At 41.1% G+C, this 26,408-nt stretch overlaps 1 pseudogene; it reads right to left on the minus strand.

Moving 5' to 3' along the window:
* Positions 1-1,789: 1,789 nt before the first annotated feature.
* On the minus strand, positions 1,790-26,188 carry LOC142202567 (ribitol-5-phosphate xylosyltransferase 1-like; annotated as a pseudogene).
* Between the last annotated feature and the right edge of the window lie 220 nt (positions 26,189-26,408).

Here is a 26,408-nt window from a genome sequence, read left to right on the forward strand (position 1 = left end):
TTCGGGCCTATATGGTACTGCTATCACAGGCTTTGGGCCTATATGGTAATATCCCAGACCACGTGACGTCTGGGCATTACCATATAGGCCCGAAGCCTCCTAGGATTAACATAGGATCCCGGAGAGGTGAGTAACACTGTTTATTATGTTCCCTCATCTCCCCTAGGGCTCTGATTATTATACCCTCGAGTATAATAATAGCGGTAGTGGAATCACAGCTTGGCCCAGGCCTACTCACTGCCGGCCTCCGCGGCCTATAGTGGAAGGGGAAGCGGGGGCGGGGAGGTTGGTAAATAGGCCGATACCTTCTGCCACCCCCCTCCGGTCCGCTGCCCGAGGTGGCTGCTTCACCTCACCGCATTAGAGGTGCGGCGCTGAAGGTACGTGTGAAATAGCCTTTCTAAAGGCTATGCTAGTATGTGCTTAGCTAAAAATGACCTTTCCCAATGATAGAGCCCCTTTAAAGTTGACCTACAGCAGTGAAGACAAATGGCTGGGTAGTTATGGAAACTTGGATTAAAGCTGTTTGCAAGTGGAGAATAAGCACCTTAGAGCTTCTATTGGCTGATAAGGGACATGTGACTGTGTCTATGGCCATTAGAACATGAGTGAAAGACTTTCAGGCTTCTATTGGATAATGCAGGTAATTTTATGGGAATATTATATATCTCAGGAATGGTATGTCTTAGAGATCTGAGACCTGGTCTAAAAACTTCCGGGGCACCTGATGTACCTGTGTGCCAAATTTGGTGAGAATTGGTCCAGTTATTTGGTCATGCATAAAGAACAGACTGACAGAAACTCATTTTTATATACATAGGAGACTAGCAGAAAGACCTGACTTCGCACAGATGTATTTCATTTTTTGTTTGTGTAGTGGCTGCATGAATTTGCGCTGTGAGTTTTGCACTGGTTTATTTTATATGTTGTTTATGTGTGTGCATAAGCGTCCTGTGATCATGTGTATCTCAGTTTGGATATCAGTGAAAAATTTGCGATCGGTTGTTACGGATACCTGGAGCAAAGCTGTGTGAATGTGAACTTGTGTAACAGTGTCATCTATAGTGTCCTGCCCCTTTAAAAGCTGACCTACAGCAGTGAAAAAAAAATGGTTGGTTTGCTATGGAAACCTAGAGTAAAGCTCTGATATGTGATACTGTGTGTTGAGCAGTGTATCTAATCCTCTGATGCGTGTATCTCAGTGTTGGATACACCTGGAGTAATGCTGTATGCATGTGCAGTGACTGTGTTTGGCAGTTGGAATATGAGTGAAAGACTTGTAGGTTTGTATTGGCCTAATGAAGGTTATTGTTTTGGGAATACTGTATCTCAAGAGCAGTACATCTAAGAGACTTGAGGCCAGGTGTAAAACCTTCCCAGACACCTGATGTATTTGTATGCCAAAAGTTGGTGAAGATTGATCCAGTGGTTTGGTTGCGCATAGAGGACAGACAGAAACTCATTTTTATATATGCAAGAGATAAACAATTTATCTCTGTGGTCCTCAAGCAGAGATGCAGAACACTGAGTGTGCATACAGATAATTATTATTATTGTTTATTTATATAGCACCATTAATTCCATGGTGCTTTACATTTGGGGGTTTACATACAATACAAAAAATATACAGGTAGATATAATACTAACAATAACCGACTGGCACAGTGGGGTAGAGGGCCCTGCCCGCGAGGGCTTACAAGATAATATGAGTCTATGTGCACAGCACACCCATAACCTGAGGTACGACAGGACAATATATTATAAATAAAGAAGAGCAGTTTCAAGTAATTCAGAACCTAAATAAAAATCTAAAAAGTGCTAGTGCATGTCCTATGTTTAGTTTAACCGTATGCAGAAATGCCCTTTCAAGAGTTACAATAAATTTGTGTTTGAGCTTTAATCTGAATTCTCTGTACCATTCTGGAATCCTTTTTCTTTGCTCAGTCTTTTCTTGCAAGCTCATGTTTTTTTCCTGGCTTATAATGAGAGGAAGTTCTTTCCATGATTTGATAAAAATAAATGGAGGCACATAAGACTTCAGTTGTTGTAAAGGAGCATTACTGTTAGCAGACGAGTTTCCACATCTTCCCTGTGCCATGACATCTTCAACCACAGGAACACAGTCGTATGAACAGGATTCATAAATTCTGTAACACTCGGCATTTATTCCTACTGGGCTTAAGGTTAGGTCACTCTGCAGCAGTGCACCATGATAACTCTTAAAGCTTACTTTAGTCTCTTGTGGTTGCCACTCATTTCTGGGTGAAATCCAATAGAACTGGTCAAGAACCTCCTTTCTTAAAACCACCATAAGAATCTCTCAAGATGAGTTGCCATACACAGTTCCTAGAAAGCTGCATAAAAATGTCGCTGAATCATGAAAAAGAGACCTAGTTGGATCAATGGCTGGAAAGTTTCTGTATGTGGCTCCTCCTAGAGGCTACAGGTAAATGTCTTCCTCATTAATCCAAGTACTACCTTAGACAAGGTATAGAACCCAATCCACAAACTAATATAAAAATATATAGTTTTATTACTCTCCAATTAAAAAGTTTTACATGGACATACAATAACACATTACATAAATAACAAAAAGTAAACAGGTTAAACCATGAGGTTTATAATGCCAGCAAACCAGAGTGATGTCAGAGAGATAAAGGCATAAATGTTTTAAAGTCACTATTTAGCCGTAGGCCGGGCAACTGGGAGATTTAGTTGAATAATATAAATATACATATATATGCCATACTAAGCAAGCGGACCACCAAACCAATACTGTACAGAGTCACATATGGCATAATAGTTAAAAGTCAAGCAGCTCAACCTTATCCCAAAGTGCCCACATGTAAAGAAAATATGCCTTAGCTCACCTTAACATCATATAGACTGTCCGACGCGCGTTTCACCCCTGCTACAGGGCTTCGTCCGGGGACAATTGTCGACTAGAGATGACGTCTATTTATAGTCCATAGGCTTCCGCCCATGTCCAAAAAAATGGCCGCTGCCATTTGTATTGCGCATGCGGGGGTTACATAGACCCATATACATACAAATCACTAAAAAACACCAAAATCTCAGTCCCATAGTGTCCACAAAACCTAGATATATATAAGGAAGCGCCTTTGCGCATAATTACCAACTTCTAGCGGCGTTTTATAACATGATCCTTTCTGGATTCTACGGGAACGGGTATTATCCTAGTGCGCCTGCGTTAAATTCAAAGCTCGCGATACTACGCCAGCTGTAATTTGCAGGTAGGCAGGCCATTCCGTCTATACCGCCCACTGTTGTTTTTCGTTCTTACTCTAATGTAGATCACAGTGCGTCTGCGTGTAAATGTATCTAGCTATACTACGTTTTCTCCAATGTTCAGACGGACAGGTATTCCATATATACCGCCCACTACTGTTTAGTACTATTATTGTAAACATAAAAATAAAAAACAAGTTCACCAAAGTCCCAACAATTAAATTCAATCTTTTAAACATGAAGTCAGTGTCACAATCTGTTAGATTACTGCTATTTAAAAATATGTATTATAAATAAATACAGATCATTATATAAGTGAAATAAGGTACATATGATACAAATATAAAAATAAAAAATTCTTTTGGGTGAAATACCCACATATTAATGATGTAAGTACATTTATTAGTGTAAAAAACCAAAAAAAAAAAAAAAAAAATGTTTAAAAAATAATAATAATAAAAATTATAAAAATTATAAAAATTATAAAAAATTATTGGGAAGGGAATAGTGCCAGTGATGAGTGACCGGTGCGAAAGTGCAGGGAAAAGTGAAAAAACATTGAAATTAATGTGATACAATATAGTTAATAACAGTAAGGTTAACAACTGGAGTAGTTATATATTATGATCAATTCCTCCGTCGGTTATCAAATTTCATAGATGTTGACATAGTATCCGTTGTCCAGTAGAACTCACTCAAGTAGAGAAATGGATAATGGTGCTTAAATACTTCAAAGACAAAAAATAGAAACAAAAAATAATTAACATATAATTACGTCATCACGAGAACCTGAAACAATAAGACCAAACAATGAAACACATAAAAAATACAAATACAAGTATAAAATAATAATATCCACTACATAATACAAAAACAATAGCTACCATGGATGAAATCCATGATTATGCTATTTACCTAGAGATAATCTGAAACAGACACAAACCTTAAAGAAATGGGGCAAAACTAATGCTCTCATTGAGGCCCTGCGGATGGAGTGTCCCCAATATGTAGATCCAGCGACTCTCCATTTGTGCCAACCTTTTCCTCCAATCTCCTGCCCTGATACCAACTTGGACTTGATCTATTGCTCGCACCCTAAATAAAGAAGGATCTGAGTTATGAAATGCATGAAAATGCCTTGGGATTGTTTTTAATTGGCTAACATCAGTAACCCCCCTGCTGTTTTGAATTCCCAAAACGTGTTCTCTCACCCTGCGTTTAAATTCACGTGATGTTAAGCCAATGTAGATGAGATTACAAGGGCATGTAGCAAAGTAAATTACTCCCGTTGATTGGCAACTTAAATTTTTCTTGATCTTAAAGATCTTACTCCGATCATAATTCCAAAATGTGTCTGACACATCCACGTTAGTGCACGCTACACATTTTCCACAGGGTTTACATCCTGGTTTTGGTCCGGATTGTGTTAATGTCATCTGTCTTGGATTCCCTTCAAAGTGGCTATGCACCATTCTATCACGTAGGTTTTTCGCCTTCCTGTATGTGATAGAAGGAGTGGAAGTCAGATATTGTTTCAGGACTGGGTCCCTCAACAAAATTCCCCAATATTTTCGCAAAATAGATCTCTGCCTAGACCATTGCGACGTGTATGTCGTGATAAACCGTACTCTATCGTTTGACTGTTGCTCATTACCTCTGGTATATCTTCTTTTCTTGAGCAGTTCATTACGATTAGTAGTACGTGCTCTTACGTATCCTCTGGATATAGATCTATTATTATATCCTCTATTTTGAAATCTCGTGCATAGATCTTTTGCTGCTTTTTCGAATGACATATCTGTAGAACAGACTCTCCTCGCTCTAAGAAATTGGCCAATGGGAATATTTTCCACTAAATGTCTGGGATGTGCAGACCTAAAGTGGAGAAGGGAATTAGTCGATGTTGATTTTCTGAATAAATCAGTCTGTATTGATCCATCATCACTTACTCTTAATGCAATATCTAAAAATTCAATCATCTCACGACTATGTTTCCAAGTAAGTTTGATATTTTTGTTGTTATTGTTGAGACCTTTCATAAATTGTTCTAATTCCTCCGGAGTGCCCTGCCAGATAAACAACACGTCGTCGATATAGCGCCACCAATATTGTACATGCTCAATGAGTGGAATGGGTTCCGTCAGAAAAATGTGTCTCTCCCACAGTCCCAAGAAGATGTTTGCGTAAGAGGGGGCGCAAGACGCCCCCATAGCTGTGCCTTGGAGCTGTAGGAAAAACGATCCATCAAAAGTAAAAAAATTATGTGTTAAAATAAATTTCAATAATTCCAATAGAAACCCACTCCACCCATCTTCCATGTCAGACATCTCAAAAAAGGTTTTTACTGCCAAAAGGCCATCAGTATGTTTAATGGATGTATATAGGGCTTCTACATCACATGTCACGAGGAACATATCCTCGTCAAGTTGTAACCCGTCCACCTTGGCAAGGATATCTGAGGAATCTTTAATATAAGATGGTATGGTTTCAACAATTCTTTTGAGATGGAAATCAACTAATCTACATATAGGATCACATAAATTATTTATACCTGATATAATGGGGCGTCCAGGAGGGCAAACCGAGTTTTTGTGTACTTTGGGAAGCATATAAAATGTAGAAATTGTTGGGAATTCTGGTAGCAAATAACTCATTTGTTGTTGAGTAATGATGTTACATCCCACAGCTTCCTGCAAAATGATAGATAATTCAGAGATAAATTGACTCAAGGGGTTAAATGTTAGTTTCTTATAACATGTCCCATTTCTAAGTTGACGATATGCCTCTTTTTTATACATATTAACTGGCCAAATCACAATGTTGCCCCCCTTATCTGCTGATTTTATCAGTACATCAGGAAGGGCAACCAATTCATCAATAGCTTTTTTCTGATCCCTAGTAATATTATATGACCCTGCATATGTTGGTAATTTAGCGAACTCATCACTCACCATTTGAACAAAAATGTCAACATTGTTCACTATATTAAGCGGTGGAAATTTCTTAGAGGGAGGAATAATGCATTTTGGAAATCTTGGGGTAGGTTCAGGTGATTGTTCATCAAGCAATTCTCTTAGTGTCTGCAACGCGTTTTGTTCTGTTACTGTGGGAAATAAAGTGTTAGTCTGATGAAATAATTTTTTAAAAATTAATTTACGGGCGAACAAATGCAGGTCTTTAATTGCTGTAAAAGAATCAAATTTACTGGAAGGGATAAAATTAAGACCAAGTTTTAATACTTCCAATTGGGATTGAGTAAGTTGAACATCTGATAAATTAATTACCTGCAATGACTCTGAACTCGTTCCACCCGTAGATTGATGTATAACTTTTTTCTTTGCCCCACCTTCATTATCATTCTGTTTGCGTTTAAATTGTCTGGTGAAATGTCTTTCCCTTTTGAAGGAATATGATGATTCCCCCCCAGTAGAACTGGCAGATGAAACTGAAGTCGAACGACTTCTCTTTGTCCTTTTGTATTTCCATCTATATACTTGATCATTTTGGAAGTCCAATAGATCACGTTGATATTTTTTACTCTTGTTATTCTGTATCTGTTTTTCCCAAGTGGTTGCTATTTCCTCCATTTCTTTTTTAAGATTGTCAAAATCATTACTAGAGACTTTCTTCTGTAGCTCTGATTCTATTCCACGAATTTCTTTATTCAGATCTTCCAGAGTTTTGCTGTTAGACTCTATTATTAGTCGAATAAGGTCAAAGCTACATCTACTACAAATCTCTTCCCATTTTTTTATAAATTCATTATTTTCAGAACCAAAAGATGGAAAAATTTGAATGCGTAATCCACGGGGAATAAGAGATTTAGACAGGTACTTGGATAAGGAAGCCTTATTCCACCATGTTTTAGTTCTTTTGTGTAGCGTCTGTTTCAGATTATGTCTTAACTCACGTAGTGTTTTCTGATCTGTAGTTTCCAATGGAGTGCTGGCACACCCAAATACAGCGTCAATTTGAGATTGCCATGACGCTTCGCGTGCCTCAAGATCCATCGTAATAGATGGAAAAAACTCTGTAAAAAACAGGAAATATGTAAACACATAAAGAGGCCAATGATACATACTGTGGTTACGGGACTCAGCTTATATATACAAGAAAAACAGCCATATCCACAAACTAATATAAAAATATATAGTTTTATTACTCTCCAATTAAAAAGTTTTACATGGACATACAATAACACATTACATAAATAACAAAAAGTAAACAGGTTAAACCATGAGGTTTATAATGCCAGCAAACCAGAGTGATGTCAGAGAGATAAAGGCATAAATGTTTTAAAGTCACTATTTAGCCGTAGGCCGGGCAACTGGGAGATTTAGTTGAATAATATAAATATACATATATATGCCATACTAAGCAAGCGGACCACCAAACCAATACTGTACAGAGTCACATATGGCATAATAGTTAAAAGTCAAGCAGCTCAACCTTATCCCAAAGTGCCCACATGTAAAGAAAATATGCCTTAGCTCACCTTAACATCATATAGACTGTCCGACGCGCGTTTCACCCCTGCTACAGGGCTTCGTCCGGGGACAATTGTCGACTAGAGATGACGTCTATTTATAGTCCATAGGCTTCCGCCCATGTCCAAAAAAATGGCCGCTGCCATTTGTATTGCGCATGCGGGGGTTACATAGACCCATATACATACAAATCACTAAAAAACACCAAAATCTCAGTCCCATAGTGTCCACAAAACCTAGATATATATAAGGAAGCGCCTTTGCGCATAATTACCAACTTCTAGCGGCGTTTTATAACATGATCCTTTCTGGATTCTACGGGAACGGGTATTATCCTAGTGCGCCTGCGTTAAATTCAAAGCTCGCGATACTACGCCAGCTGTAATTTGCAGGTAGGCAGGCCATTCCTTTATAGACGGAATGGCCTGCCTACCTGCAAATTACAGCTGGCGTAGTATCGCGAGCTTTGAATTTAACGCAGGCGCACTAGGATAATACCCGTTCCCGTAGAATCCAGAAAGGATCATGTTATAAAACGCCGCTAGAAGTTGGTAATTATGCGCAAAGGCGCTTCCTTATATATATCTAGGTTTTGTGGACACTATGGGACTGAGATTTTGGTGTTTTTTAGTGATTTGTATGTATATGGGTCTATGTAACCCCCGCATGCGCAATACAAATGGCAGCGGCCATTTTTTTGGACATGGGCGGAAGCCTATGGACTATAAATAGACGTCATCTCTAGTCGACAATTGTCCCCGGACGAAGCCCTGTAGCAGGGGTGAAACGCGCGTCGGACAGTCTATATGATGTTAAGGTGAGCTAAGGCATATTTTCTTTACATGTGGGCACTTTGGGATAAGGTTGAGCTGCTTGACTTTTAACTATTATGCCATATGTGACTCTGTACAGTATTGGTTTGGTGGTCCGCTTGCTTAGTATGGCATATATATGTATATTTATATTATTCAACTAAATCTCCCAGTTGCCCGGCCTACGGCTAAATAGTGACTTTAAAACATTTATGCCTTTATCTCTCTGACATCACTCTGGTTTGCTGGCATTATAAACCTCATGGTTTAACCTGTTTACTTTTTGTTATTTATGTAATGTGTTATTGTATGTCCATGTAAAACTTTTTAATTGGAGAGTAATAAAACTATATATTTTTATATTAGTTTGTGGATATGGCTGTTTTTCTTGTATATATAAGCTGAGTCCCGTAACCACAGTATGTATCATTGGCCTCTTTATGTGTTTACATATTTCCTGTTTTTTACAGAGTTTTTTCCATCTATTACGATGGATCTTGAGGCACGCGAAGCGTCATGGCAATCTCAAATTGACGCTGTATTTGGGTGTGCCAGCACTCCATTGGAAACTACAGATCAGAAAACACTACGTGAGTTAAGACATAATCTGAAACAGACGCTACACAAAAGAACTAAAACATGGTGGAATAAGGCTTCCTTATCCAAGTACCTGTCTAAATCTCTTATTCCCCGTGGATTACGCATTCAAATTTTTCCATCTTTTGGTTCTGAAAATAATGAATTTATAAAAAAATGGGAAGAGATTTGTAGTAGATGTAGCTTTGACCTTATTCGACTAATAATAGAGTCTAACAGCAAAACTCTGGAAGATCTGAATAAAGAAATTCGTGGAATAGAATCAGAGCTACAGAAGAAAGTCTCTAGTAATGATTTTGACAATCTTAAAAAAGAAATGGAGGAAATAGCAACCACTTGGGAAAAACAGATACAGAATAACAAGAGTAAAAAATATCAACGTGATCTATTGGACTTCCAAAATGATCAAGTATATAGATGGAAATACAAAAGGACAAAGAGAAGTCGTTCGACTTCAGTTTCATCTGCCAGTTCTACTGGGGGGGAATCATCATATTCCTTCAAAAGGGAAAGACATTTCACCAGACAATTTAAACGCAAACAGAATGATAATGAAGGTGGGGCAAAGAAAAAAGTTATACATCAATCTACGGGTGGAACGAGTTCAGAGTCATTGCAGGTAATTAATTTATCAGATGTTCAACTTACTCAATCCCAATTGGAAGTATTAAAACTTGGTCTTAATTTTATCCCTTCCAGTAAATTTGATTCTTTTACAGCAATTAAAGACCTGCATTTGTTCGCCCGTAAATTAATTTTTAAAAAATTATTTCATCAGACTAACACTTTATTTCCCACAGTAACAGAACAAAACGCGTTGCAGACACTAAGAGAATTGCTTGATGAACAATCACCTGAACCTACCCCAAGATTTCCAAAATGCATTATTCCTCCCTCTAAGAAATTTCCACCGCTTAATATAGTGAACAATGTTGACATTTTTGTTCAAATGGTGAGTGATGAGTTCGCTAAATTACCAACATATGCAGGGTCATATAATATTACTAGGGATCAGAAAAAAGCTATTGATGAATTGGTTGCCCTTCCTGATGTACTGATAAAATCAGCAGATAAGGGGGGCAACATTGTGATTTGGCCAGTTAATATGTATAAAAAAGAGGCATATCGTCAACTTAGAAATGGGACATGTTATAAGAAACTAACATTTAACCCCTTGAGTCAATTTATCTCTGAATTATCTATCATTTTGCAGGAAGCTGTGGGATGTAACATCATTACTCAACAACAAATGAGTTATTTGCTACCAGAATTCCCAACAATTTCTACATTTTATATGCTTCCCAAAGTACACAAAAACTCGGTTTGCCCTCCTGGACGCCCCATTATATCAGGTATAAATAATTTATGTGATCCTATATGTAGATTAGTTGATTTCCATCTCAAAAGAATTGTTGAAACCATACCATCTTATATTAAAGATTCCTCAGATATCCTTGCCAAGGTGGACGGGTTACAACTTGACGAGGATATGTTCCTCGTGACATGTGATGTAGAAGCCCTATATACATCCATTAAACATACTGATGGCCTTTTGGCAGTAAAAACCTTTTTTGAGATGTCTGACATGGAAGATGGGTGGAGTGGGTTTCTATTGGAATTATTGAAATTTATTTTAACACATAATTTTTTTACTTTTGATGGATCGTTTTTCCTACAGCTCCAAGGCACAGCTATGGGGGCGTCTTGCGCCCCCTCTTACGCAAACATCTTCTTGGGACTGTGGGAGAGACACATTTTTCTGACGGAACCCATTCCACTCATTGAGCATGTACAATATTGGTGGCGCTATATCGACGACGTGTTGTTTATCTGGCAGGGCACTCCGGAGGAATTAGAACAATTTATGAAAGGTCTCAACAATAACAACAAAAATATCAAACTTACTTGGAAACATAGTCGTGAGATGATTGAATTTTTAGATATTGCATTAAGAGTAAGTGATGATGGATCAATACAGACTGATTTATTCAGAAAATCAACATCGACTAATTCCCTTCTCCACTTTAGGTCTGCACATCCCAGACATTTAGTGGAAAATATTCCCATTGGCCAATTTCTTAGAGCGAGGAGAGTCTGTTCTACAGATATGTCATTCGAAAAAGCAGCAAAAGATCTATGCACGAGATTTCAAAATAGAGGATATAATAATAGATCTATATCCAGAGGATACGTAAGAGCACGTACTACTAATCGTAATGAACTGCTCAAGAAAAGAAGATATACCAGAGGTAATGAGCAACAGTCAAACGATAGAGTACGGTTTATCACGACATACACGTCGCAATGGTCTAGGCAGAGATCTATTTTGCGAAAATATTGGGGAATTTTGTTGAGGGACCCAGTCCTGAAACAATATCTGACTTCCACTCCTTCTATCACATACAGGAAGGCGAAAAACCTACGTGATAGAATGGTGCATAGCCACTTTGAAGGGAATCCAAGACAGATGACATTAACACAATCCGGACCAAAACCAGGATGTAAACCCTGTGGAAAATGTGTAGCGTGCACTAACGTGGATGTGTCAGACACATTTTGGAATTATGATCGGAGTAAGATCTTTAAGATCAAGAAAAATTTAAGTTGCCAATCAACGGGAGTAATTTACTTTGCTACATGCCCTTGTAATCTCATCTACATTGGCTTAACATCACGTGAATTTAAACGCAGGGTGAGAGAACACGTTTTGGGAATTCAAAACAGCAGGGGGGTTACTGATGTTAGCCAATTAAAAACAATCCCAAGGCATTTTCATGCATTTCATAACTCAGATCCTTCTTTATTTAGGGTGCGAGCAATAGATCAAGTCCAAGTTGGTATCAGGGCAGGAGATTGGAGGAAAAGGTTGGCACAAATGGAGAGTCGCTGGATCTACATATTGGGGACACTCCATCCGCAGGGCCTCAATGAGAGCATTAGTTTTGCCCCATTTCTTTAAGGTTTGTGTCTGTTTCAGATTATCTCTAGGTAAATAGCATAATCATGGATTTCATCCATGGTAGCTATTGTTTTTGTATTATGTAGTGGATATTATTATTTTATACTTGTATTTGTATTTTTTATGTGTTTCATTGTTTGGTCTTATTGTTTCAGGTTCTCGTGATGACGTAATTATATGTTAATTATTTTTTGTTTCTATTTTTTGTCTTTGAAGTATTTAAACACCATTATCCATTTCTCTACTTGAGTGAGTTCTACTGGACAACGGATACTATGTCAACATCTATGAAATTTGATAACCGACGGAGGAATTGATCATAATATATAACTACTCCAGTTGTTAACCTTACTGTTATTAACTATATTGTATCACATTAATTTCAATGTTTTTTCACTTTTCCCTGCACTTTCGCACCGGTCACTCATCACTGGCACTATTCCCTTCCCAATAATTTTTTATAATTTTTATAATTTTTATAATTTTTATTATTATTATTTTTTAAACATTTTTTTTTTTTTTTTTGGTTTTTTACACTAATAAATGTACTTACATCATTAATATGTGGGTATTTCACCCAAAAGAATTTTTTATTTTTATATTTGTATCATATGTACCTTATTTCACTTATATAATGATCTGTATTTATTTATAATACATATTTTTAAATAGCAGTAATCTAACAGATTGTGACACTGACTTCATGTTTAAAAGATTGAATTTAATTGTTGGGACTTTGGTGAACTTGTTTTTTATTTTTATGTTTACAATAATAGTACTAAACAGTAGTGGGCGGTATATATGGAATACCTGTCCGTCTGAACATTGGAGAAAACGTAGTATAGCTAGATACATTTACACGCAGACGCACTGTGATCTACATTAGAGTAAGAACGAAAAACAACAGTGGGCGGTATAGACGGAATGGCCTGCCTACCTGCAAATTACAGCTGGCGTAGTATCGCGAGCTTTGAATTTAACGCAGGCGCACTAGGATAATACCCGTTCCCGTAGAATCCAGAAAGGATCATGTTATAAAACGCCGCTAGAAGTTGGTAATTATGCGCAAAGGCGCTTCCTTATATATATCTAGGTTTTGTGGACACTATGGGACTGAGATTTTGGTGTTTTTTAGTGATTTGTATGTATATGGGTCTATGTAACCCCCGCATGCGCAATACAAATGGCAGCGGCCATTTTTTTGGACATGGGCGGAAGCCTATGGACTATAAATAGACGTCATCTCTAGTCGACAATTGTCCCCGGACGAAGCCCTGTAGCAGGGGTGAAACGCGCGTCGGACAGTCTATATGATGTTAAGGTGAGCTAAGGCATATTTTCTTTACATGTGGGCACTTTGGGATAAGGTTGAGCTGCTTGACTTTTAACTATTATGCCATATGTGACTCTGTACAGTATTGGTTTGGTGGTCCGCTTGCTTAGTATGGCATATATATGTATATTTATATTATTCAACTAAATCTCCCAGTTGCCCGGCCTACGGCTAAATAGTGACTTTAAAACATTTATGCCTTTATCTCTCTGACATCACTCTGGTTTGCTGGCATTATAAACCTCATGGTTTAACCTGTTTACTTTTTGTTATTTATGTAATGTGTTATTGTATGTCCATGTAAAACTTTTTAATTGGAGAGTAATAAAACTATATATTTTTATATTAGTTTGTGGATATGGCTGTTTTTCTTGTATATATAAGCTGAGTCCCGTAACCACAGTATGTATCATTGGCCTCTTTATGTGTTTAAGGTATAGAACCCACAAACGCTCCACTCTTCTTCAAATAGGGAAGGATCCAGTTATTATTGCACTGTTCACCTCCGAGTAGCACTACAGGAACATGTCAGAGTTTATGGTCATCAACTAGAGTCTGTGAGTATTGAAGCCACTGTGTAGCAAAATAAATCGTTGCTTCTTCTCTTCCATTAAGAACACGAACGACATTCTGGGCTTTCACAGAGAAGTAACCTGGAACAACTGAAGGGCCAGTGATGAAGTTGATTTAAGTTGTTCCAGTTTTGAGCTTTCCTTCTCTCCAAGGTTATCAATTATCACCAGGTTCAAGTGATCCTTCTAATTTATTTATGCTGCCACAAGTAATGGCCAATTGCAGCCTTGCCCCAGATTTGTTCTTAATAGGAGTCCTGGTTTACTAGGCCTTTCCAGTATAAGGAAAATGTTGTTTTTGTACCGTGTTAGCCAGTGGGTAACTCTGGAGAATGGAATGAATCTTTCACATGGGTTCATGTCATCCTACAGAAATCACTCAACTTAGCCATAAAGATAAGAACCTGGGAACTGTTTACGTGTATATACCAATAAGTCTCTTCCCGCTTCCCTCCTTAAATTCTATCCCTGTGTATCCTGTTGTACATAAATATGCAACCTTCAGAAGTTGTTTTTAGTTATATTTGAAGAAGAAGCCGGGAGCTTTGAAACATTATAATCTGTCATTATTATGAGTTAGCCATTAAAAAAGGTATCATCTACTGAAGACTTTCAAGTTTTTTTTTTATATAGGCCTTTCCAGTTATTCTCTACATTTGGCAAACGTGAAGTCTTCTGACCCTTTTCATCTTCTTCCCAAGGATTCCAAAATTCATTTCCAAAATAAAAAGACCTTCTGGCACCTCCTTCTTTCTTGCTCACTACTCTGTGCACCCTTCACACTTAAGGGGGTTGGAAGAAGACATTATAGGCTGCATAGAGGGAGAAGGCGCAGTACATGAGCACTAGCACAAAGCAGCAGATCTTCTTTTGAGAGAATCTCATGCTGCTCCCTCTGTAGCCATATCCTGCTTAGTTTCATAGATGATGCAAATTATCAGTCTGATTTACTGGGCAATTCTCATATATAGTGTAAGGCATACTAGTATATCATGTAATGTTCCATAGGATGTAAGCTTTGCCGCCATCTGCCACATGGTAAATAATTTAAAAAGGCAGTATCCAGATCAACATGCAACGTTTTGGTCCAATTATGACCTTTGTCAAGCAAAATCTGCATAGAAATAAAAACAAAAGATAAGTATGTAATGTCTTACCATCACGAAGGCGGATATTAAGATGCTGACTATTAAACAGGGTGAGTATATGATATAACAATACAGGAATTAGTATATACACTGCCTGGCCAAAAAAAAGTCACGTTGTGCAACAAGGTATCGTTCCACCCCTGATATAATTATGAACTGTTCATAACAGGAATTTGCATATATTCTTGAATATATATAATTGAGCTGTAGCCTGTCAAGTGCAGATCATAATTAAAGGTGTGAAGCGATGTCTACCAACGGAAGAGCTACCAGAGGAAGAGATGTTAGTGCCTTCAAGAAGGGGCAAGTCATTGTATTGCATCAGGCCAACAAATCGACTAAGGAGATAGCCGAAGTAACTGGTATCGTACAGAGAACTGTTCAGCGTATCATATGAGCATGGCAAGATGGTGGAGAACCCCCCTCCAACCGTGGAAAGTGTGGGCGTAAGACTATACTTGAAACTCGAAGTCGTAGGTCCCTAAAGCGACTGGTGAAGAATAACCGCCGGAAAACCACCTTTGAGCTCACACAGATGTTCAACTCGACGGAGCGACACATTTCGGAGTGAACAATGCGACGAGAACTCAAAGGAATGGGTTTCAACAGTTGTGGGTTTCTACGAAAGCCATTGGTGATAGAGACCAACAGACGTCGGCGCCTGTCATTTGCAAGAGACAACAAGGATTGGACCCTAGAGCAGTGGAGAAAGGTCATGTGGTCAGGTGAATCACGTTTCACATTGTTCCAGAGTGATGGTCATATCCGGGTGCGATGAGAAGCACACAAAACACTGGAATGTGCTGGAAAGGAACCTGCGCTGTCACTCACTACCCCCAACGAATCTGCATACCCTGGGCTCCCTGATACTCGAGAATTGGATCAAAATCCCTGAGTCTACACTACAGAACATTATAGACTCCATGCCGAGACGGATGCATGCTGTTATTCGTGCTCATGGTGGCCCAACTAAATATTAACACTCGCGACTTTTTTTTTGGCCAGGCAGTGTATTATAAAATCTATGATGACAGGAACCCTCCAGGGAAAATAGAGGTAAGTGTTCCTAACAACAAAGTCTCTTTCGTATGATGGATGGTCCACCAAGGATCTTGGTGATGGCCATAAAAAGTCTGCAGATGGTGTCTCTTCTAATGCTGGTAAGTGGCTGAGCCTGGTCCAAAGCAGAAATGTGTCATAATTACATCACTTCCTGTTGTGTTAGAATCCTGGGCATGTGCAGGACTGAGGCCAGAATTTTGCCTATACACAGTGTCTTAGAGGTGTCAAAATGTGTACAAATGTTTGGCAGATGTGAAAAAAGGGTTGCCAAGTGTATTAAAGGACGCTAATAAGAGGGGGGGAAGGGGTGAGATGATGAAGTGTATACAAGGAACAGGAAGGGTGAGAGGAGGGAGGAGAGGCTGAGTAAAGGGGAGGTTTGTTAAGCTTAATTATACTGACCTGAATGAGCAGATGTTATCCAACTAAGACATATGTGAAGAATGTAAACACAATGAGAGGGAATTGTGCTCCGAGAGCAATTAAAATACAATACAAACAAGGGAAAAGGGTATTGAATATTAGGAAAAGGAAGGTTACATACAAACACCTTTAAAGCAAATACTCTACGTTCTACTCTGCCACTCCATAAGCAGAACAGTCATGGTCCGAATCAGTCAGTCTGTAACGGAATAATAAACATTGTTAAACATGATACCGTGTTAGCAAGGATATGCAAAATCGGGTCACTAGCAGATGTAATGAATGGTAATAACCAGGTGATGTGGCTAGTAGCTTAGACACCAGAAACTATTGCAATTAAATCATAGCTTATGAGAATGATCATACCTCCTATTGTATCCCATAGGTTTAATCATATAGAGCACATGTATTATGAGCAAAAGGGTGTGACTTTCAAGTTGTACTATGCATGACTTATACATTGTGCAGTAGATTTGGTGTACATGGGCAGTCCCTACAGGCACGAACTGTTTTGCAGTAGATGGAACATACCACACCAAAATGACTACATAGCAGTAAAGGCATACCTAGCAATTGTCCCGGATTCAGCAGGACAGTCCTGGATTCCGGGTTGTGTCCTATGGGAATGGTCAACGGAAGGAATGTCCCAGATTCAACTCATCTGCGTCCGAAGTTGAATACAGAGGTGAAGCAGAAGCAGTCAGCCCCTGCCTCACCACTGTGCCCGCTATGTGCTCCGGACCCAAGAGCTGTAGGTGCAACGTGATCATGTCACTCACCTCATGCCTGCAGCCCCAGGGACAAGAGACCGCAGACTGCGCAGCAGGGGAGAGTGGTAAGTATTATGTTAAACTTTTGCAGCTGAAGACTGACATTAATCTGTGGGGGCAGATGGAGGGGGGCATATAAGGGGGACATTAAACTTGGGGGGCATATGAAGAATGACATTAAACTGGGTGGGGCATATGAGGGAGACATTAAACTTTGGAGACAGATAGAGGAGGATATTAAACATTGGGGTAGATAGAAGGGGGATTAAACTGTGACGGCAGATAGAGCAAGCATTAAACTGTGGGGACAGATGAAAAAGGACATTCAGGGGTCATTGAACTAGGGGCAACTGGAGTGGGACATTAAAGGAATTCTACCATTAAAACCCTTTTTTTGTGGATAAGACATGGATAAGACTTTAGAAAGGCTCTTCGTCTCTTACCTTTAGATGTGATCTCCGCCACGCCGTTCCTTAGAAATACCGTTTTTTACCAGTATGCAAATTAGTTCTCTTGCAGCGATGGGGGCAAGCCCCAGTGCTGGAAATTCGATGGGGGCGTCCCCACTGCTGCTCAAGAACACGATCCTGCGACACCTCTATCTTCAGCTGGATCCTTTACTTCTTTCGTCGTCTTTCTTTGGTGTCACTAGTGAGACACTAGTAGAGCCGACTGCGCATGCGCGCAATTGTGGCCTTGGAACTATGGCCACCGGCCGGCATGCGCAGTCGGCTCTACTAGTGTCTCTAGGCGTCGCTGGAGCCTGTCTAGCAGCCGTGGGGACGCCCCCATCGCTGTGAGAGAACTAATTTGCAAACCGGTAAAAAACGGTATTTCTAAGGAACAGCGCGGTGGAGATCACATCTAAAGGTAAAAGACAAATAACCTTTCTAAAGGCTATTCCGACGTCTTATCCACAAAAAAAGGGTTTTAATGGTAGAATCCCTTTAATCCTGGGGGTAGCTGAAGGAGGACATTAAAATGGGGACAACTGGAGGAGGACATTAAACTGGGGGCAATTAGAGGGTGGTAATAACCTGGGGACAACTGGAGGAGGATATTAAACTTGGGGCAGCTGGAGGGGGACATCTCCAGCAGCACATCAAGGACCTCTGCCCCCATTAGCTATCAGCAGCACCCCAAAGACCCTGCCCCCCTTTAGATGCGAGAATCACCCCTAGGACCCCTGTCCCCATTAGATGCCATCAGTACCCCAAGGAATCCTGCCCCCTTAGAGATCAGCAGCACCCCAAAGACCCCTGCACCTCCTTTAGATACCAGAAGCACCCCAAGGATCCCTGCCCTCCTTTAGATGCTTGCAGAACCCAAAGGACCCTGTAACCCTCGATGCCATGTTCAGTAATACACTTTACTGGATGGGTTCATGACATGCTGCACAGCAGGATAAAACAGCGTCTGCTTGCGGGATAAACTCTCCGAATTTCACAGTTCTATGTCTAGAACTTTTTAGTGGGCTACTTTTAATAACTGCTGGTGGGCAATGCTAGCTACGTATAGGACAGGAGAAGTTCTGGACTCACCCAAGATGGTGTTGCCCAGAAGGCTCCGTTAATGCTGTCCTGTGGGAGGGGATGTCCCACTGATGTCAGTGGCTGATGATTTGCCGCTTTTGGACTTGTGGTAGGAGCTTGTCTGTTGCTAGGCAAATTCTGGGTCTTCCCTTCTGAGCACTGTTTTAGCAGGCTGGTGGTTTAACCTTTGCAGAGCTGTAAACTTTTTAAAAGTTGAACTTGTAAATCAGAGACTTGTGGTAACCCTTGCGGTCTGGGCACTTGTGCACAGATGATGGCGCAGCAGTAAGGGAGCGTTCACACTACCGTCGGTGTCCGACAGGTAGTGTCCGCTCCTAGTGTCCGCTCAAAATCTGTCACGGACATTAGGAGCGGACACTAGCTGTGTCCTTGACACCTGTCATTCATTTCAATGGGCATCATTGAAATGAATGACAGGTGTCACGGACACAGCTAGCAGCGCCGCACCTCCCATGAGGCGACCTGAAGCGACCGCTTCAGGCAGCGCTATGCCAGGGCCCCAGGGAGGGCGGCATTTTTAGTTACCTAAGCCAGTCCAGGACAAGCTGTCCTGGACTGGCTTAGCACCAAGCGGTGGTTTGGGGAGGCCACTGGGTGCTTAGCCCCGCCCCCTTGGCTGCACCACTCCCCTCACTTTGCCACGCCCCCTACACTCCGCCCCCTCCTTCTGGGGGAAGGGGCTTTCTGTAGTTCGCCTCGGGCGGCGAAAGGGGTAAGTTCACCCCTGATGGTTGTGGGCACAACTGCTATCACACAAACAAAGATTGTTGGGTCATCCTGTGATTCCTTCACTTGTGATTGTGACTTTGAGTCGCAAAAAGTCAACAATGTACCTTCTATTCAAACCAATCCTGGGTAAGGGGGCGTTCACACTACCGTCATTGTCCCGATCATTTATTTAAATGGCAATCGGGTGCGTTGTTTTGCACTCCGTGCCTGTCCTTAACTGTCCGTTTGTAAAGATGTCCGACTTTTCAAGCGGACAGAAAAACCCGACATCTTTACAAACGGAAAGTTAAGGACAGGCACGGAGTGCAAAAGAACGCACCCGATCTCCATTTAAATAAATTAAAAGTGTCACGGACACAGCTAGTGTCCGCTCCTAATGTCCGTGCGAGATTTTGAATGGACACTAGCAGCGGACACTACCTGTCGGACAATGACGGTAGTGTGAAAACCCCTTAGACTTAAAAACAACGCAGCAAAAGCTCCAACAAAAAAGGCTGCATTTATACAACGTGGGGCCTCAGCCAAGAAGTGCTGTAAACAGTACAGTAGTTTATAGATTACCAAATAATTTGGTGAATTATAAATGGTAAAGGAACTGGTGATATGGGCTTCCAGCAAAACAGCCTCAGTACGAGATAAGTTCCAGGGCCAGGTGCTTTATTTTTTTATTTTTACACGTACCTCCGCCACCCCGTGGGTTGCTCCAAAACATGGACAATTCTAATGTGTGAGATTAAAGGGAGTATTTATTCACTATCCTGTTTCAGTGGAATGCTTTTGATGGGAATTCTAGTGACATCATGACCTCTGAGACATGTGATTGGAGGCAATATTTGGTGCTACGGGTTTCTCCGCCTCCCACCATTTTTCCTTGATCTCTCAGGTAATTTTCTACCTGTGCTAAGGGGCTGGATGACTATAGTAAGGTATTTATGGTGTCAGATCGCTGGGAGTTATTAAACAGTGGACGTAATATTCAGCAACTACCTGAATTTTTCGGGTAAGGACAGCATGTCAGTACAGTTTACAAAAGCTGCTGGGGTCTGATATTTTATGGATCCAGCACTGCCTTCAATTTTATTCTTGTACTTTTTTTTTTTTTTTATAATGTAGATTGTGACCCCCATTTTTTTACCTATCAGTATGTCTTTGTAGAATGGGAGGAAATCCACGCAAGCACAGGGAGAACATACAAGCTCCTTGCAGATGTTGTTCCTGGCAGGATTTGAACCCAGGACTCCAGTGCTGCAATGCTAACCACTGAGCCACCATGTTGCCCCTTTTATTCTTGTATTCTTGTGAATAAAAAGATGAAAAGAATAAAGCCCCTTGCACAAAATGGTGTGCTAGGACAGTGTACTATTCGGGTTTTTCCCGGATAGCACACTGACCCATTCTTTTCTGTGGGCCCGTGTGCATGACCTTGAATTACACAGTCCACTGTGTGAGTCGACAGTCCGGGCTAAAAAAAAATGGAGCAGGTCCTATTCCTGTCCGATTTTGCGGCCGTGCTTCTGTGGCTCTTATTTATGGAATGAATTGGGTCATAGGTGCACACAGATGACATCTGTGTGCCGCCTGTGCTCTGACTGTGCCATTCATTCATGGCCAGTGGATAACCGCCTAACTCTGTGCAGGTTCTGTGCACTTTTGTACAGGCTCCATGTAGACAGTGTCCAAAGGTCTTAGTATTTTTTTATATTAAGCAGGTTTTTGCATGTGAAGTACCATAACAATGCACTGTAAAATTAATGAAGAGACGACAAACACCCATTGTCATGGAAAGAAGTCGACCAATTATTATAGTTTGTGGTTTACTGCTTTGCATGTGTGAGGCGGTTGACCTGCCACCTGGAAGAAGCATCATGAAAATACTGCTATGTATATAGTGCATCATTCAAAGTCACATCCTGCTGTTACCATGCCAGTGTATAAAGGACAGGTGTTTCCTGTCATACTTAATCTAGATATTATATGCTAATCTATACAAACACCACCCTTTATACAGCATCTTTATATACTGCATCAATGTTTCTGCTTATCAAAAATTATGTTTTAAAATAAAAACATCCGAAAAATAATTTTATTGGAGTTCTAAAAGGTTAAATATATTTTCTCAGATAACCTCTTTCTATATGCTCTGTTATGATATTTGGACATCATAGATGTAGCTCCTGCACTCAAGAGTCAGTAGGAAGAGTTCCTTTCACTTTGCTGTGCAGCATCCCAGAGTGCTCCTGCTTTTATTGTTTGTCTTTTGTGCATCTAGGTTGTGTTTGGATGTCCTGTGTTCTATGTTCTGTGTACCTTTTATTTTGTTTTGAAGCTTTAATTATGTTGTTTCCGTGTAGTTCGACCTTGTGTTTCAAACCTTGTCCCTTGATACATCCCTGGCCTATCACAGGCCACTGGGTGGGGTCTTGAAGATGAAAATCTCCAGTAAACTGTTGGGGGCTCAGTAGAGTCTGGTGCAGTAGAGTGCAGAGTAGACCCCAACGGATTTCTACACAGCCCCAAGGAGGAAAATTCAGCCTTAAGGTTCTATCAGTAACAACCCTGAGCTAATGAGTTCAGCTGTCTACAGTTTGGAATTTGTGCCTGGAGGAGCAGTGGAATCCACTGACAGAAGGAGTTGACCTTACATGAGGTAACCAGATCTCTGCCAAGACTACCCTGAACTACAGACCCCAGTATCTGCTGAGGGAAAAGGCAGAGGAGAGGAGTTATAATTGGAGTAGAGTTTAATCCTAGAGACTTCACACCCGTGAATACCCTCCTAACTCCAAGGCTGGGGGAGTTGGACAATGGAGAACTACAACCCCCATTTGAAAGCTGCTTGTTGTATTGCTTTTCAATTTACTGAGTAAAGTACCACCCTGTTTCAACTACCTGTCTTTAAATTCCATCACACCGGCTCAAAGTAGAGAGAGACCCTCTCCAACTGGAAGCGCCCCGGGGAAAACTACTACCAGCACCATCAGTTAATGCTGCAGGATCCCCCTCATCACTGTCCGTCCTAGGAGCAGAGCTGGGGAGAGTGGTTGAGTGTACTCAACCTAGCTGGTGGCACGTTATCCACGACAACTACTACTCTTATCCTCCAGTTCCCTCCATCTGGGCTGTGGCATAGTGGCTTTTGGTGTAGTCAGCAGGAGATGCCCGTATCCTTCTACATCTACAGACATTAGTGGAAAAGATCCTAAATCAACAACAACAGGTGACCAGAAACACCTAAGTTTACTGTTTGAGAGACTATATTGTGGATATATTGTGGACTCTATCTTATGTGCTGAGATTTTCTAGTCCTCAGCCTGTCTGGAACTTTGCATGTACTGTGGGCTCTTGCATCTGTTATGCTAAGTTGGAACCAGTATCGCAAGCCAGAGATTGTCAGGCATTACAGATCTTTCTTAGGGAGCATTCACACTACCGTCGGTGTCCGACAGGTAGTGTCCGCTCCTAGTGTCTGCTCTGTCATGGACATTAGGAGTGGACACTAGCTGTCAGGGGTGAACTTACCCCTTTCGCCGCCCGAGGCGAACTACAGAATGCCGCCCCCCCCCCCCCAGGAGGAGGGGGCGGAGCGTGGCGTCGCCAAGGGGCGGGGCTTAGCACCCAGTGGCCTCCCCAAACCACTGCTCGGTGCTAAGCCAGTCCAGGACAGCTTGTCCTGGACTGGCTTAGGTAACTAAAAATGCCGCCCTCCCTGGGGCCCTGGCATAGCGCCGCCTGAAGGGGTCGCTTCAGGTCGCCTCATGGGAGGTGCGGCGCTGACAACCATGTAGCCCTAGCCTTATAGGTCAGCTTTCATATAAAGCGGTTCTCAGAATGTGAAGGTAATTGATACTGATTACCTATCCACTGGACCCTTTTCTGTTTATTGCTTTGATTCTTGAAAGCTGTTACTAGATTTATGGCTGGAAACAGACCTGCTTCTGGCTCTATACCTATTATATGGATTCTGGCAGACGAAACATATGATCGGGACAGGGTCTGTGTGTTGAACCCCGGCCAATCTTGTGGATAGGTCATCAGAATTAATTACTTTCAGATCCTGGACAACCCCTTTAAGTGTCTGAAATTTTTTTCTGGTCGCAATATAGTCATGTTATATTGCCATCTAGTGGGCAGTGTGATGTTTACACTCATTTATGAGAAATAGTTAAAATTAATCCTTCTTTTTGGATTGGTTTTCTCCAACACATCTGTTTGGTTATGCAAGAAAAGAAAAATTTTGCATTCACTCAAGCATTTGTCTAAAAAATTCAATGGCTTTAAGGCTGGTCTTACACGACCGTATTGATTTTACGGTCCGCAAGTTGCTGATGAACAACATAGACACCGCAGACGCCCATGTCCTGCCACACTTGCCCATAGAGTTCTATGGGCGAGTCCGTGCAGTGCCGTGAATTCACGGCCTTTACGGACCTGCTCTATTCAGTGCGGAGGCCCGGCACACCACGGATAAAATATCCGGTGGTGTAAGAGGCCGCACTGAATATAATTTATCCGCAAATGGTCCGCAATTGAAAACCCTCAATTGCGGACCATTTGAGGACTTACATTACCGCCGTGGAAGACCAGCCTAACATAGACCTGTGCGCTGACTGACAGATTTGCATACCTCCCAACCGTCCCGCATTTGGCGTGAAAGTCACACTTTGCTACCCCTGTCCTGCGGTCCCACACAGCTCCCTACATGTCCCACTATGTCCCTTTAATATTTTACTCTACAATCATTCCTCCCATCACCGTCTGCTCTTATAACAGATAAAAGCCTCTTGTGATCGGAGGAACGCTTGACTATGGTTCAAGGACCTTGTGTGACATCACACGTCACATGACTAGGTGGGCGTGTCAGTGCCCAGGCAATGAAGAGATGCGTGTAAGGTACTGGGAAGGGAGGGGAAAGGGGGATGTCAAATGCAGGATGGAGAGAGAGAGTGTGTGTATATCTCTGTGTGTCTGTGTGTGTGTGTGTGTGTGTGTGTGTGTGTTTGTCGTTATACTGGGGCAGAGATGGAGGGGGGACATGAAACTGCGGGCTGAGCTAGAGGGGGGATATGAAACTGGGGGCAGATGAAAGAAGATATGAAACTGGGGGCAGATGAAGGGGTTATATGAAACTGAGGGAGAAATGGAGGGTGGGGGGGGAGATAAAACCGGTGGCAGAGATGGAGGAGGGGACATGAAATGGGGCTGATGAAGGGGGGAACTTAAACTGGGGACAAGTGGAGGGGAGCATTAAACAGTGGGAGTAGCTGGAGGGGGACCTGTCTGCCTCTAGTTGCCCCCAGTTTAATGTCACCCTCCAGCTACCCCTACGGTTTAATGTCTGCTTCTAGTTGCACCCCTTTTAATGTCCCACTTCATCTGCCATTTATTTATTGCCCCCTCCAACTACCCCCATTGCTAATGTCCCCTCCAGCTGATCCAGTTTCATGTTTAACCTAGGGCTCCAGGAGAGGGACTTAATACTGTGGGGCAGTCGGAAGGGAACATTACAATATGGGGGCATATAATGTACGGGTGACTGTAGGAGGATTATACTGTGTTGGGGGACATGAAAAATGAATCAGAATGGGTGGAGTCAACATAAAAGTGGGCGCCACATATTTTGTCCCTCTTTCTATTTTTCGAAATTTGGGAGGTATGGATTTATTGCAAAAATTTCTGTAACATGGGGTTGCAGAAATCCATAAACATGCTGCAGAAAACTTTTTGGCATATTTTACTGTATAGTATATTGTGGGTACGTATGGTAGATATTTGCCATACTCCATGAAGATAACGCCATAATTTATGGACTTCTTAAAATTACAGGCATGTACATATTGCAGACCTATGATTTAGGTCAGAGTATGTGATGTTCATGTTATGTGTACTTTCCCATAAACTAAGCCTGGAATGTTATTATCTCATTTTGTCTTTTTATGAGTCTTTTGATGCTGCTAAGTGTTTGTGTTCAGCTCATCTTGTGTAAACATAGTTTATGAATTGTTCCTATTTTTATAATAGACGTCATTTTACGTCTAGAAGTTTGGAGAAAATGTCAGCTGAGTCCTGACAATGGAATATTGTGTAGATCTGGGCCAAGAAATACACAGAAACAGCTGCTTTAAAAGAGATAAGGCTGTGGTCAGACTGATAGGGAATACAATTTCCTGTTTCATATTATTTGTCTCACAGTATGTTTACTTTACTTTACTTAACTATACCATGAGATTATATATTCAATTCATATACACAATATACTGTTTAAGAAGAAATGAACAGTCTGGGCACTGAGCAGTTGGCTAAAAGGAGCCAAAAGAAAAATAATGTAGTCTATATGCTGCAAATACTATAAATATTAAGCTGTTTTACATCGGCGGCAGTCCATTCAGCGCTGTTGCCAGTTCTTGATGTTATCTTCTTTGTGGCATTCTGCTTCAAGTCATAACTGCTGCCAATCACTTACCTTTCTGGTGACCTGTACCCATACGGGATGTCATGTGATCGATTGGCCTCAGCAGCAACATGTCATTTGTGTACAGGTCAGTGCTCAGACCAGTAACTGGCTGCAGCAGTTCCCCGCACAGAAAGGGAATATCACAAGAAGATATCATCAAAGGCTGGCAAAAAAAACTGACCAATGCAGGTATGGAATCCTGTAAATGTTAGATTTTTGCTCTTATTACAGTATTTATCTTATTTATGCTATTTGCTCTATGA

Source organism: Leptodactylus fuscus, chromosome 1 (genome assembly GCF_031893055.1).
Source record: "Leptodactylus fuscus isolate aLepFus1 chromosome 1, aLepFus1.hap2, whole genome shotgun sequence".
Classification (NCBI taxonomy): Eukaryota; Metazoa; Chordata; class Amphibia; order Anura; family Leptodactylidae; genus Leptodactylus; species Leptodactylus fuscus.